Genomic DNA, 15132 nt, shown 5'->3' with positions numbered 1-15132 from the left:
TGTCACTTAGCTAAATGCCACCAGAAGGGGAAACAGGTACTGCCCTTGCACTACGGCTCCGCTAAGGTTCTGCTTAAGTGGACAGGGAGCCTTGAGACATCAAGAGTCGCTCCCTGGCCGCACAGCAGTGAAAAGCTCGGAGACTAATAGTTATACTTTAACACGCGGGACACCAAGGGGCCTCTCGACCAACTGCAGAGAACAGACGAAACATGGGCAAAGAGAGGAAAAAAGGGAGAAAACCGAGAGGTCAGGGTGATGGAACGAAGCAGCAGGGAGGAGTTCTAGCATGACAGCCCCGTGTCTAGGCTCTAGGCGGGAGTCCTCATCAGGAGCCACAGTCATTTACACAACACCAATGGCTTGTGGCATGGGGTCGAGAAGGTAGAAGCTGAGGAGTCTCGACCTCTAAGCGAGCCGTAGACTTCGGGTAAAATGTGCGAACAACAGGACAAGTAATACGAATAAAACCTCAAATGAAGTGTTACTTCTAGCTCTCGTCCACACGCACGCTGGCACTTTACAAGGCTATCATCATAGCACATAGACAACGGCCGTATTAGACAAATTCTTCCGTATTGGTCTGCAAGCATCAAGGTTATAATTTTGAACAGATTCATGGAATTCTCCTGCATGGACGTATCCTACTTACTTAACCAAGAATCTTGCTTGAGCACACGAATGTTCAGATTCTAACTTTTTGTCCATACAAATACCACTGTGACGAATACCCGCAACATGCGGCTTTTCTTTTCTTCTCGTAGAACAATTTGCTTCTTGGAGCGCACGTCCCGAAATAGGATTACTGGATCAAGGGGTACCGATCTGTGACTTGGGCCACAAAGTGCCACAAGATGTTCTAAAAGGCTTATGACCAACTTACAGAGCTCCCAGCAGTAAGCGCTTCTCAGTTTCAAGGTAACCAACCATATTAGCACTACGTGTTTTCTGTTGTGTCGGCTTAAAAGGCAAAAAATATACCTCCTTGCTGTTGGGACGTGGTTCATCCTTGGATGCCACTGAGGCTGAGCATTTTGCCATGCATTTGTTCACTCTGACAGGACACGCATGTCTTTTGCCTCTCCACCTACCGGGGAACTCATTCAGCCAACGGTTATGGAGCACCTACCACAGGCCAGGCACGTGCCAGGCCTCACAATCTACGCGGGCTCTGTGCGTAAGACAGAAATCAATGATTTTATCACCTCCGCCACAAACTTTCCTGGCATGTTTTCATTATTTTTTTTCCTCAGCTTTACTGAGGTTGAATTAACGAAAATCGTACACATCGAAGGTAACCGGGATGATCTGACACACGTACATTCTGTGAGTTCATTACCACAATCAAGTTAGGTAACACACCCACCACCTGAGACGTCCCGTTTCTGTGTGGGTGGTGAGAGCACTGAAGGTCTACTCCCTCAGAAATTTTTTTATGGATTGGAGTCTGTTGATCTCTTCTTGACTACTTCTATCATTTTATATAGCTTGCAGGTTATCATTTATCCAGGGACTGGATAACTGTCCCATTTTCTATGGTCTCATTCATAAGTTTTCCAAGCGTCTCATAAATATATTCTCCGATAATTACAAAATTAACAGCTCTAATCCCTACTTCATGATTCCTGAGCTTTACCACATGTAGCTTTTTTACTGCAAGTACTTAAAGCAAGGGTTTTTTTTTTAATGTTTATTTATTTTTGAGAAAGAGACACAGAACACAAGCAGGGGTGGGGCAGAGAGAGAGCCGCCCAGGCGTCCCCCAAAAGTCCATTATTTTTAATACAACATAGCCCGTGTAAAAGAGAAGTTTAATTTTTATTTTAAAACTTGCTTTAGGGAGCCTGGGTGGCTCAGTCGGTTAAGCGTCCGACTTCAGTTCAGGTCACGATCTCACGGTTCGTGAGTTCAAGCCCCATATTGGGCTCTGTGTTGACAGCTCAGAGCCTGGAGCCTGCTTTGGATTCAGTGTTTCCCTCTCTCTCTACCCTCTCCCACTCACATCCTGTTTCTCTCTCTCTCAAAAATAAATTAAAAAAAAATTAAATTGGCTCTTAAACGTTATCCTACCACAATGAGAAGTGAACTCAGGTTTATCTATGAAGATCTGACCACAAATAGCCTGCCTAAGATCTCTTTCTCTTTCTTAGGCCAAAGAAAAAGATTTGTCAAAACATCACTGCATGACTGCTTTTTCGTAGGATTGCTTTAGGGTCAAGTCCCCTTGCTACTCAAAGGGACACAGGTCCTCAGACGAGCAGTGGTACAATCTGGGGCTTACTGGAGTTGTGTAATCTCAGGCCCTACCCCAGACCTCCTGTGTTAGGATCCACAGGTGAAAGTTTGAGGAAACACTGGGGTAGACCACAGGAACCTGCCAAATTCTGCCGATGCTCCTTCTCTTAATCAGACACCGTCAGAAGGTATCTCTTTCCTCAAATGTTTATCCCCATCCTTTTCTTAAAAAAGTAACCTCTACACCCAATATGGGGCTCGAACTCACGACCCCAAGATCAAGAGTCGAATGCTCTACTGACTGAACCAGCCAGGCACTCTCAACCCTTTTAATGCATGCCCTTAAATTAAAATGAGTATCACCAAACATCATGTACCTGAAAATTACAAGCTAGTATTTTGAGAGAAAGGATGGCTCTCAGTCTATAGCCTCAATTTCATCCGGACATGAGCTTTCTTGAAAACTCACTTGCCTGAAAGAGCCCTGCAGGTCTTAAAAACGAGTAAAACATTCAGATGATGGCCACATTAAACACTGAGATAAAGGACCTCTGTCCTTTGTATCAAGGAGGTGAGAGGGTGGTAGGGACCCTGGCAAATTTCAGAGTTCACGCTCCAGCCAAAGGCACGGGAGCTATCCGGCTGTTCAGCCTAGTGTTGCCCAAAAGGAATACAGGCTCAATGTTGCCAGATCTTCTGATATTTCAAGAGAAGCTGAAAATCTGGATTGTTGAAACATGTGAAATCTCTCAAATTTTAAATGCTGGCAATTCACTTAAAATTTTAAAAGAACACCTCTGTGTGCCAGATTCAGCCCACCAGTTTGAGACCTTGGCTCTGGACTGATGGGTTTCCCAATTCTTTAAGCTTGTGGAAGCCATCTGTGCCAAATCTCGTGCTCTCTTGCTGGTACACGAAGAAGAGAGGTCACATCGATATAAATGGTACAAACCAAATCACTATGACTACCATATTTTAAATTTGTGTTTTGTGAATATTAAAAACTGCCAAATCAATAATTAAAGTGACCATATGTCAGTGATACAAATATTTCCTAGATGTGAAATACATGTTTAATTCTTAATTAACAACATTGTCATTCCTACAGAAACAAATACGAAGAGTACCCAGCTCATGTGTATGTTAAGAATTATGTTGGGTTCAGGGCTCCTGGCGGGCTCAGTCAGAGAAGTGTGCCACTCTTGATCTCAGGGTCGTGAGTTCGAGCCCCATGTTGGGTGTAGAGGTTACTTGAATGAATGAATGAATGAAAACTTTAAAAAGAGTAAAAAAAGAATTATGTGGGGTTCAAGTTTTTGTTCCAGGGCACCAGGGTGGCTCGGTCGGTTAAGCATCCGACTTCGGCTCAGGTCATAATCTCACGGTTTGTGAGTTTGAACCCCACATCGGGCTCTGTGCTGACAGCTCAGAGCCTGGAGCCTCCTTCAGACTCTGTGTCTCCCTCTCCCTCTCTCTCTTTTCCCCTTCCCTGCTCACACTCTGTCCCTCTGTCTCAGAAAAATAAACAAACATTAAAAAAAGTTTTTGTTCCATACAATTCTATAATGAAAAGGTGGCCAAGTGGAATAATTTCAGGTTCTTGAAAATAAAGTTTACCTGTGATAAGTTTACCTGTGATAAAGTTTACTACTTTCCTAAAGTGTTCAAGTGTTTCAAGCAAATTTACCAAATTTGTGTATAATCTGTGTGTACGAAACACACAATTTACATTTGCTTTCACTCTGCGGCACTTGGGTTCTGGGCACAGGTGCGCCCCAGCAACGCCCGTATACTTCATTGCTTGTGCATTCCTGCCTGGAGGTGCCAGACATCACAGTCTCAGAGAGCAGACTGGAGACAGGGACTTTGAACTGCACCCCTGAACCCATCCAGGCCTACTCAATACTGGGCAATTTAACGTAAAAAGGAAAATCGGGGGCACCTGGGTGGCTCAGTCGGTTAAGCATCCAACTTCGACTCAGGTCACGATCTCGCGGTTTGTGAGTTCCAGCCCCACGTCGGGCTCTGTGCTGACAGCTCGGAGCCTGAAGCCTGCTTCAGATTCTGTGTCTCCCTCTCTCTCTGTTCCTCCCCTGCTTGCACTCTGTCTCTCTCTCAAAAATAAAGATTAAAAAATTAAAAGAAAAAAAAAGGAAAATCAACTTTCAGTTTCCCCATCTGCAAAAAGGAAAATCATCCAGGGATGTCCCACAGTTGAAGAAGATCAAGATGAAAATGTATTATCCTTTTTCTTTTGTTCACGCCTACATTCCCGGCTTACTACGTAGTAGGGCTGAATGAATGAAGACATCAATAAGAAAAGCGAAGAAAGATCACGAGATACAACTACATTGTGACTGGAACTGCTTCACATCAATCCTATAGATTTCCATCACAGTGCAACGGAATTTAACAGATTTGATTAAGTCACAGAATTTAACAGATCTGATCAAGTTGTGGGGTGCCTGGGTGGCTCAGTCGGTTGAGTGTCTGACTTCGGCTCAGGTCATGATCTCACGGTTTGTGGGTTCGAGCCCCGTGTTGGGCTCTGTGCTGACGGCTTGGAGCCTGGAGCCCGCTTCGGATTCTGTGTCTCTCTCTCTCTCTGCCCCTCCCCCACTCGCATTCTGTCTCTCTCTGTCTCAAAAATAAACATCAAAAAAAATTAAAAAAGAAAAAAACGATTTGATCAAGTTGAGAAACTCACTGCTCTAAAAGGAAACCCAAATGGGGCACCTGGGTGGCTCAGTCGGTTAAGCGTCCGACTCTCAGCTTCGGCTCAGGTCATGATATCACAGTTTGTGAGTTTGGGCCCCACACCGGGCTCTGCACTGACAGCACAGAGCCTGCCTGGGATTCTCTCTCTCCCTCTCTCTTTTCCCTCCTCTGCTCTGTCTTTCAAAATAAATAAACTTAAAAAAATTTATTGTATTTATTTTTTTTAAATATGGAATGCTTCACGAATTTGTGTGCCATCCTTAGGCAGGGGCTGTGGTAATCTCTGTAATCATTCCAATTTTAGTGTATGTGCTGCTGAAGCGAGCACTAAAAAAATTTTTATTTTTTTATTTATTAAAAAAATTTTTTAACGTTTATTCATCTTTGAGAGACAGAGAGAGACAGAGCATGAGCAGGGGAGGGGCAGAGAGAGGGATACACAGAACCCGAAGCGGGCTCCAGGCTCCGAGCCATCAGCGCAGAGCCTGACGCGCGGCTCGAACTCACGAACCGTGAGATCATGACCTGAGCCGAAGTCGGAGGCTCCACCGACTGAGCCACTCAGGTGCCCCTAGAAAAAATTTTAAAAGGAAACTCAAAGATGCTAAGTTTTGGTCAAATTAAAGATGTCACCGGAGTGGTTTAATATCACAAAACCACTTCAGATATGTATTCAAAAACCTTCCATTAGAATGTTTCATTTATAAGAATACACATAGCTTCCGTCAAAGTTTTCTACTGATGAAGCGTACCCAGGTTGCAGATGGCTACGGGCAACCCAAGCCCAGGTCCCCCCACCCCCAGCCAGTGTTTCTAACCAGGCTGGCGGGCTATGCCCTTCTGTGGACCTCCTTCCACCATCTAGTCTCTGTTGCTGTGGGAAAACAAAGGCAAGCCGCCCTCGGGTTCCTCAGAGGACAGTGAGAGTCATAGTTCTGCTCTGGTGGGGGACGACCTAAGATTTTGTTTGAAGACAGGTTTCTATCGTTAACAAATCAAAGTTTGAAAACAACCATTTTAGGTAAAGGCTATGGATGACAGCCACAGCAGGGCCCAGACCGAGCCAGCAGGGTGTGTCTCTCACAGCTGACAAATGGCCAAGGCTTTGGTCTCTGGGCCGGTCCGAAGCCCCAGGCCCTGGGGAGACCTTCCAGCTTCCATGTCATTGAGGAAACTGACAAAATTCCTAGTAAACACTTCTAAAAGTCTGTCCTTTTTTTTTTTTTTTATTCTTTACGGTGTCAATATATGTATTTTATTTTATTTTTTTATTTTTTCAACGTTTATTTATTTTTGGGACAGAGAGAGAGCATGAACGGGCGAGGGGCAGAGAGAGAGGGAGACACAGAATCGGAAACAGGCTCCAGGCTCCGAGCCATCAGCCCAGAGCCCGACGCGGGGCTCGAACTCACGGACCGCGAGATCGTGACCTGGCTGAAGTCGGCCGCTTCACCGACTGCGCCACCCAGGCGCCCCAATATATGTATTTTAAAATGTGGGAAGAAGGTGGCAGCAAGCAGGGATACCGGAGACAACTTTGGCCAGCTAAGTGAGCATCTGCCCTAACGGAAAGCAATGACCCTCATCGAAAGCGAGACTGAGCAGAGGCAGAGGGCGGGGGGCGGGGCATACACCAAAATGCAGCAAGCTTCTGATGGACGGAAGTGCGAATCCTGACTGGTCTGCCGCTGGCAAACGTCACCTCCCCTCCCGCAAACGTGTGCACGGCGGAGCACAGAGAGCAGCAAGACTGGGGCCCCTTACGCCGGGCCTGGATGAACCCTCTCTGAGATCTGCGAAGCTGAATGTCCCGTCTCTCAAGGAGAGCACTGAGTGACCCTGAATCTTCATCACGGAGTGTATATAAGCCCTGTGGCTAAGTGACGACCGAGGACGTCTGTGCAATGTGTGCTAAATGAAAGGGTTGCTCCATCTGGCTGTTCACACCGGGGCAGCCACACTCTGAACTTCGACTCTGAGCTGAAAACAACGGGCTGGCCCTCGTTGGCATAACCCAACGGAAGCCCTCTCTGGAGTTCCTACCCGAGATCTTGCACAAAGATCCCTCCCCGACAGCTGATTGGGTCAGCCCCGCCTTCTCCCGCAGTCTCCTTGCTCGATGCCAGTACTGCTCGGCGTAGCTTTCCTGCTCCCTACTGTTCACGCTGGGGCATGAGCACATCTTTATCTTCAGGCAGACCTTCTAACAGTTCTGTTGTGCTTGGCACCTTCACTTTTCATGCCCCCAAATTAAAAGCAAATGAGATTGGTTTTTCCCCTTGAAAAGCCAGTCCCCAGAAAGCTGATATTTAGGATAAGCAGGGATATTTGCTGGGTCAATTAAAATGAATCCTGTTCAGTCTACTGTACAAATAAAGCTTTTTTTTTTTTTCCACAGCGTCAACCCCAACACCACTAATTGGAAGGCTGAAGGTCGGTGTACGAACTTGTGGCCATCAGTCAAACTTACCTCACGCTGGATGTGTGGTGACTGGGATGTATTCAGCAAGGGCTGGACACGGTGGACAACAACTTCCAACGTGCCTAATTAGGAAAAAATGAGAAGCGAGACGCAAAGTTACCTTTTCAGAAAAAAAGTTAGAAATTCCAAAAAAAAAAACCAAAAAAAAAACCACCCAAAGCCTACTTCCTTCGAAATGCCTCACGGTAACACATGCTACTTTATATTTACAACCCTTAAAAGTTAAACCGCCAGGATGTTCCGCAGACTTCCCCAGTGTCTGTTTATCCTACAACATTTGTGCCGGCACCGGGTCTAGCCCCTCATCATCAGGCTGCCTTAGCTCAAACACTCAGCATTGTTAGCACAGTGAGCTCATGGCCTATTTCAGTTTTAAATTAACATTTGGCAATCACCCGGGTAATCAAAACAAATGACTCAGTCGTTTAGAATAGATTTATTAGTTGAGCCTTTTTTCCCTCTCTTTTAACATCTTTAGAATATTTTGCCACAGGAGGGCTCAGATCCAGGCAGAATGTAGAGCACAAGTCACCAGAGGAATATTTAGAGAGGTGTTTCCATGGAGACGAGGTGCCGTGTGACCACTGAAGTTATCTCCAATCAACAACAGCATCAGGATGCAGGCTGGCGGGCAGGCTCATCCCTGCCCGGGGTGGAGGGCTCAGCATCACCAGGAAACAGGTGTGCTCTGTGCTGTTCCCATCACCCAAGCAGAGACAGTCCCCTGACATGCGGCCCTCCTCGAGCCCTTGCGACCTCCCCAGAGGCATCTCACTGCCTTACCCTCCCCCCCCCCCATTCAAAGGGCTGGCTGGGAGAAAGGAGGCGTGTGAAATCCTGAAACTCATACCAAGAGCACTTTTATATCAGCTGTGAAATGTACACGAGCAAATGAAATCTGAGGGAAAGATCGTTCCCTGTGAGGAGGGCCCCCATCTGTTCTGTTCACTGCTCTATCCCCGTGCCCAGAACAGTGCCTGACTGCCACACAGGAGCCTCTCGAGAAGTATCTATGGAGTGAAGCAGGGCAAACCTAAACCATGGGTTCTAACCAGGCTCATAACTGCCCCTCTTCCGCCCCCAAGCAACCATTTCCGGGCTGATCGCCGAACAAGCAGGGGTTAGAGATTTTTTTTTTTTAATATTAACGTGCTGGAAAATAAATCGCTGGGCCGGTTAGCTCAATAGGCTAATGGGTTCATCTGTTTAGAGATCTTAATGACAACTGTCACGTTCAAGACAACTCTTCCGAACTCAAAATGGACAAGTGTGCTGACTACAGGGACAGACAGGTTCTTGTCTGCCAGATCAAAAGCCCGGAGGAGGGGACTCTGTGCCAGCAGCGAAGAGCTAGCTTTCAAAGGCAAACGTCTGAAAGTGACAGACTTCAAAGAAACACCTTCTCGTCCTCTTCCCACTTCTATTTAACTAGAGATAATATTTTCACATTCTGCCCTATGAATACATATTACTGGTTTCATGTTACGTCTCGTTTGTTCCACAGAACTTAAAGTGTCTTTGTCTGGGTGGCAGGGACGGAAATCCCGCCTTTCTTTCCTCACAGTACTTAGCACAGCACGTATACATAAAAGGTTTCGCCCGGTCTCTTTTCCCACTACCCACAACCCATTCACACGGAACTCACTGTTTCTAGAAGGTGCCACACCCTGGCATGCAACCGTGGTGAGAATGCGGCACGGCACAGAGGTTCACAGCAAGAGTCAGACTGCCTGGGTTCGAACACCGGCCCTGCCTTATGTCAGCTGAGCCTCACAATGGTAAGCGACTTCACAGACAGGCTGTGAGGTGACAAAGGGGCGGCGCAAACAGAGCACTTCACAGTGCCCCACATGCAGCAGGTACTCGCCAGATGGGAGAGAGAGACAGTGATCACCATTTACTCCAGCAGGCGCAGAGTGTGAGTGTTCTCACGCTCGGAGGAGGAGCTCACGTGCTGCCACGAAACTCTGGCACCAAACACACCCGTTTAGATTCAATCCAGCTTAACCTTCAAACCTGAATCCGCCACACGCTAGCCTTAATGTGCTATTTCACTTCGCTCCCCCTTCTGGAAATCATTTTTCCCGGAGACGGGGTTCAGTACATACCGGGCTCTACTTGAAGGAATCAGTTCTGTACTCAAAGAACCGGGATCGCAGCCCCCTTAACACCCCAACCCTGCCAGTGCCTTCCGTGCCTTCCCTGTCTGCTCCCCACCTCTACGAGTTCAGACTTCGAGGGGCTGGGGCGGAGGGGCAAGAGGCTGGTCTTCTAGTAACCAAAACCAAGACCCCTGGGGCTCTCCTTTTCGTAGGAAACCCTTGCATGTCATGTCCCCAGACAGCCTCCAGAGGGCAGAAGAGAGAAAGGCCCAAAGGCTGAGCGGGCGGAGCTCACATACGGGGGTCCGACCCGGGGCCCCGCCAAGGTCAGCTCCACAGTTCATGCTTTCACTGTCAAGAACTAGACCACCAAGAGTGATAAAAATGTACAGCGAGATTTCACCACAGCACCTGTAGCTCCACTTTACTGTTGGTGCCAGTGCGTCCCGCGTCACACTCAGTCGGGGCTGGGAGGAAGAAGACACTCGTGCAGGTACAGTTGTGCACGTGGAACCGCGCCTCTGACCACACGGGGCACAAACCGTGTCGACGATTTTGCACAAGTCAAAGTATAAAAACCGAACGGCAGCCAAACACACTGGGTAAAATGTGATGACAGCCAAGTAAAACCCAAACACTTTAGGGTCAGCCACGCTTTAAAATAAATCATGTGAATCTTACCGCACCTTGACAGAATAAGTCAAATTAGACAAACCTTTTGTGTGACTGCAGAAGAAGCCAGGAGCTACGATCTAGTGACGTTTAACGTACACAATCATCCTCCTTCGGGTGTGGCAACAGTATCGTGGCCACAGACACCGGTGACCCTGTCACTACTGACAGCCAAGCTTACACGACCCCCAAGTCACCGATCGATTGGGTGAATTATGTGGAAAAATAAAATCGAGAGACAGCTACTGTCTGAACGAAACTAAAAGACCAGGTGAATCAATCAAAATGGATGAACCCCACAGATTCAGTCTTCTCTAAATTCTCTGAAATGTGATCGTCATGGTAACCATTCCTTTATCATGCTTTTCCTTCAGAAAAGATATTCTTCTTTCCTTCAGTAAGATACTCTTTTCCTTCAGAATATTCTTTTCCAACCTAAGAAACCAAAGAGTAGTGAACCCCAAATACCTTTTAATTTTCTTTAACATTTCTTCATTTGAGAGAGAGAGAGAGAGAGAGAGCGAGCGAGCATGAGAGGGACAGAGAGAGAGGGAGACACAGAATCCGAAGCAGGCTCCACGCTCCGAGCTGTCAGCACAGAGCCCAATGCAGGGCTCGAACCCACGAACCTCGAGACCATGACCTGAGCCAAAGTCGGACACAACCGACTGAGCCACCCAGGCACCCCTATGAACCCCAAATATCTTAATTAGGTACACTTAGGATGGCAACGGGTGGCTCACAAGTCTCATTTTTCCTATTTTTATTCAAGTGCTCACACTACTATGGTAGTCAGAAACATTGGCATATGTACCGTTCAAAACACATTTTAAATGTTACCACAGATGTGATAAATACAGATGAGCTGGCCACCGTCTCTGTACCTTTAGCAGAACTGATAAACTGGCTCTCGTTCAGCAAAATAATTTACTGGTAAAAATAAATACAGATGAGGGGCGCCAGGGTGGCTCAGTCGGTTAGGCGTCCGACTTGGGCTCAGGTCATGATCTCACGGTTGGGAGTTTGAGCCCCACATCGGGCTCTGCGCTGGCAGCGTGGAGAAGTCAAACTACTCTTGACAAATGTTTTCACTGGAGTAGTAAAACGTTAAGAATACTTTGGCAACAACAACAAAAATAAATAAGTGGGACTACATCATACTATAAAATGCTTGAGCACGGCAAAGGAAACCATCAACAAAATGAAAAGGCAGCCTACTGGATGGGGAGAAAATATCTGCAGATCATATATCCGACGGGGCTAGTATCCAATATACAAAGCCCTCATACGACTCCATGGCCAAAACCAAACAATCTAATTAAGAGATGGGCAGAAGATCTCAATGGACATTTTCCCAAAGAAGACATTACAGGTGGCCAGCAGGTACGTGAAAAGATGCTCAACGTCATTCATCATCAGGGAAATGGAAATCAAGACCACAGTGAGTTTCTACCTCACAGCAGTCAGAATGGCCATCATGAAAAAGACAAGGGAACACGAGAGTTGGTGAGGATGTGAAAAAAGGGCACCCCTGTGCACTATGGGTAGGGATGTAAACTGGTGCGGCTGCTATGGAAAACAGTACAGAGGTTCCTCAAAAAATTAAAAACGGAGCTATCATATGATCCAGCAATCCCACTTCTGGGTATCTATCCAAAGAAAAGGAAAACACTAACTTGAAAACACAATACACCCCCCCCCCCGCCCCATACACACCCATGGTCACCGCAGCATTATTTACAATAGCCAAGACATGGAAACCACCTAAGTGTCCACTGACTGATGAATTCATAAAGAAGAGATGCTATTATACATGCTGTGAAATATTACTCAGCCATTAAAAAGAATGGAATCTTGCCATTTGCAATGACATGGATGGCCCCAGAGGGCATTATGCTGAGTGAAATAAGTCAGACGGAGAAAGACAAATACCAAACAATCTCACTTATATGCGGAATCTTAAACAAACAAACAGAAAAAGCTCATAGATACAGAGAACAGAGTGGTGGTTGCCAGAGGCAGAGGGTCAGGGGTGGAAGGAAGGGGGTCGAAAGGTTAAAAAACAAAAAAACAAAGACTAGAGCTATTTTTCCATGTATATCATTGCATAATTGCTGGTAAAAGAGCTTTATGAGAATAAAGTAGAAAACAAAAACAACGTAATAAAACTTTAAGAATACTTAAGAACAAAAAAAAAGCCATCAGTAACAGTGTAGAGGAAACTAAAATTATCAGGCATTAGGAACAAATGGGAACAACACAAAACAAAACAAATGGCGAAATCCAGCAAGAAAAATGGAGTGGCAAATATTTGCTAAAGTCAAAAGGTAAAACCTTAAAATTCTTGTCCTTTGCCCTAATGTTCAATGGTATTTTTGTTGTGTTTTAAAAATATGAAGATGGATGTCCTTTCAATGACTAGTACAACAGCTCCCAACTAAAACAAATGATAAAATAAAAATCCACTTAATTGACTGATAGGCTTGAATTAGTCATTGCCAAGTTTACAACTTTCCCACAACTCTAAGCATTCTTTCGTTAAGAAACAGGATTTGTTTCCCCTGCCAGGATGACCGTGGGTAGCTCTCTGGGTGACTACAGTTCTGTATATTTTTACACAACTCACTGGGGAATACCCGCTCCCTAAGTCAAAGTGATGAGGGACAGAGGATGAGCACAGATCCAGAGAATGTGACAAGTCCGACAGAAGCATCTAGAGCACGCTGGCTGTCTCAGAAGTTTGAGAGGCAGTACTGGGCCGAAGACATTCTAACACTGCCCTCACTCCCATAAACCATCACCAGATCCTGTCCGTTTGTCCCGCAAAAGAGCCTCCCGACCTTCTCTTCCTTACAATCTCATTTTTGAGATCCCAATCTGACCCATTATCACTTCACATCTAGATTACTTCATCACACACGCTCCCCTCAGATTAATTTTTCAAATGTGCCACCTTGATGCATCACTCCCTTTTCCCTAAACCTTCCTCCACTGCAATCTGAAGACCAAGTTTCTAGCACGACATCCAAGGCCTTCCCATCAGACCCACGTTTCACCCTCCCCCACACCCAACTCTGGCTTTTGCTGACTCCCGGCCTCTGGGCTTTGTCACCACCGGAGAACAGGTGCTCCGGCTCATGCCACTCTCCCCTAAACCAGTGATTCTCAAACTCTGGCTGCACCTGCAGACCCAGAACCACTAGTGATGTCTGGGTGTCCCCCCACAACCAAATTCCCTACGATGAATCTAATGTACAACTAAATTTGAGAACCACTGCCCCAAATTCCTACGGTCCATGGCTGTGAAAGTTTAGTGGGCATCAGAATCTCCTGGAGAGCGGGAGTTGTTAAAACACGAGGTGTTGGGCCCCACCCCCAGGGTTTCTGATTCAGTAGGTCTGGGGCAGGCCCAGGAATCTGCATTTCTAACACGCTCCCAGGTGATGCTGATGCTGCAGGCCCAAGGATCCCACTTTGAGAAACACTGGTCAAGAGTTAGAATTAGTAGAATTATATGGTACAGATACGTACCGTATACATACAACAGTAACCGTCATACGTACACTTCATTCAGTGGAAGAGAATGTACCATCTTCCGGAATCTCTTCTACTATTGCTCTGTACTGTTTGTTCAACTTTTTAACACATTTGTTTATGAGCCAATCCACAGACTGTCTTAGAGATTATCTAGTCTGGTTCTCTTTTTCGAACCCGAGACCCCAAGAGGGAAAGTGATTTATCCAAGGGATCAGATGGTTATGGGCAAACTTGGGCTAGGATTCGAGACTCCCAACTCTCTCCTCCTCCCCCTCACTTCAAGCCTCTCCACCACACCCTTCCTGTGTCTTTAATAGCTTCTCCAATTAGAATGGAAGTTCGTTGCTTGAAGAGATCGCTTTTGTTTTTAATAACCCCTCATGGCATCTAGCAAGCCTAAGCAAAGTGCCTCGCACATAGAGTAAGCACTCAACAAACGTTTGTTGATTTCATTTTATGACTGCTACTTTCTAAGCCGTGTCTGGCACTCCGTGAACGGTCTCCTTACACGTGGGCAACCGGGCAGCCTGGCTCCAATCAATTAGCCACAGAGCAAATCCTTCGCATCAGCACGCACTCTGCTGGAATCTGCTACAGGGACAAGAACGAACACACAGAGAAAAATCATAGGGGCTTTAAAAGTGGACGGATAACTTTATGAGGTGCCACAATTCAGCTTTCAACTTGTATGTCTGAAAACATTCACAAAGTCCCTCGAAGTTCCATTATTATACCTAACAAACCAGTGTGGCCGTAAAAACCTAGCAGATAGGGTCGTCTAAAGGACATTGCTCTCATAGTTTGAATGCTTAGGCCAACAGTCCCCCAACTTTTTTTTGTGCTGACATCCGTCTTGTTACTTAAGGGAAAATTCACAAGTAACTGACTTAAGGGCAAAGAGGAAACAGAGAGGAAGAAGAAGTAGGGGTGCCAACAGGCTGTGAGAAGCACCTGGGTAAGCAGTAAGGGGCAAGAGGACGTCACATACCTGCCCCGCATGCCATCGCCACCTACGCCTTTCCAGGCCTTCCGGCTATCTCCAGCAGCTTGAGCAGGGGGAGCAAGACTAGCCTCGCGACTGACCAAGCCTGTCTATACCTATGATGCAAATACATTATGATGCGGTCAGATGGTTACTTCTGCCATCTCTACGATGGACAGAGATTTCTGTACAATCGAGTCAGCTGCAGAACTCGGTATCAACTGGGACGGTGACCACAAGGAATGCATTGGCTGTGCCTCCATCCGGTTCGCCACTGGCAGAGGGTACCCTGTGATCTTAGCAACTGAACTGGAATCCCCAAGCCTCCACATGGACTGTGACTCAAGGGAGAGGTTATTTCTGTCCCCTCCCCCTTGTTCTGGCAGAGGTTGGACCACAGGTAT

General features: G+C 46.4%; 1 protein-coding gene and 1 non-coding gene across 2 annotated transcripts in view; both read right to left on the bottom strand.

Annotated features, from left to right (window-relative positions):
• The window catches only part of FHL1 (four and a half LIM domains 1), a 62889-nt gene that overhangs the window by 33561 nt on the left and 14196 nt on the right, over nt 1–15132 (bottom strand). The window contains exon 2 of the mRNA XM_043570476.1: nt 7424–7497. The gene's annotated coding sequence lies outside the window, so the exon portion shown is untranslated. The remainder of the gene's footprint in view (nt 1–7423; nt 7498–15132) is intronic.
• Nucleotides 5177–5281, bottom strand: LOC122478093. Its single transcript, XR_006295856.1, has one exon. It is a non-coding gene; the product is annotated as a U6 spliceosomal RNA (small nuclear RNA).

Source organism: Prionailurus bengalensis, chromosome X (assembly GCF_016509475.1).
Source record: "Prionailurus bengalensis isolate Pbe53 chromosome X, Fcat_Pben_1.1_paternal_pri, whole genome shotgun sequence".
In the NCBI taxonomy this organism is placed as follows: Eukaryota; Metazoa; Chordata; class Mammalia; order Carnivora; family Felidae; genus Prionailurus; species Prionailurus bengalensis.
Note: the sequence above shows the minus strand (reverse complement) of the source record. Positions and strands in the feature narration are given on the sequence as shown.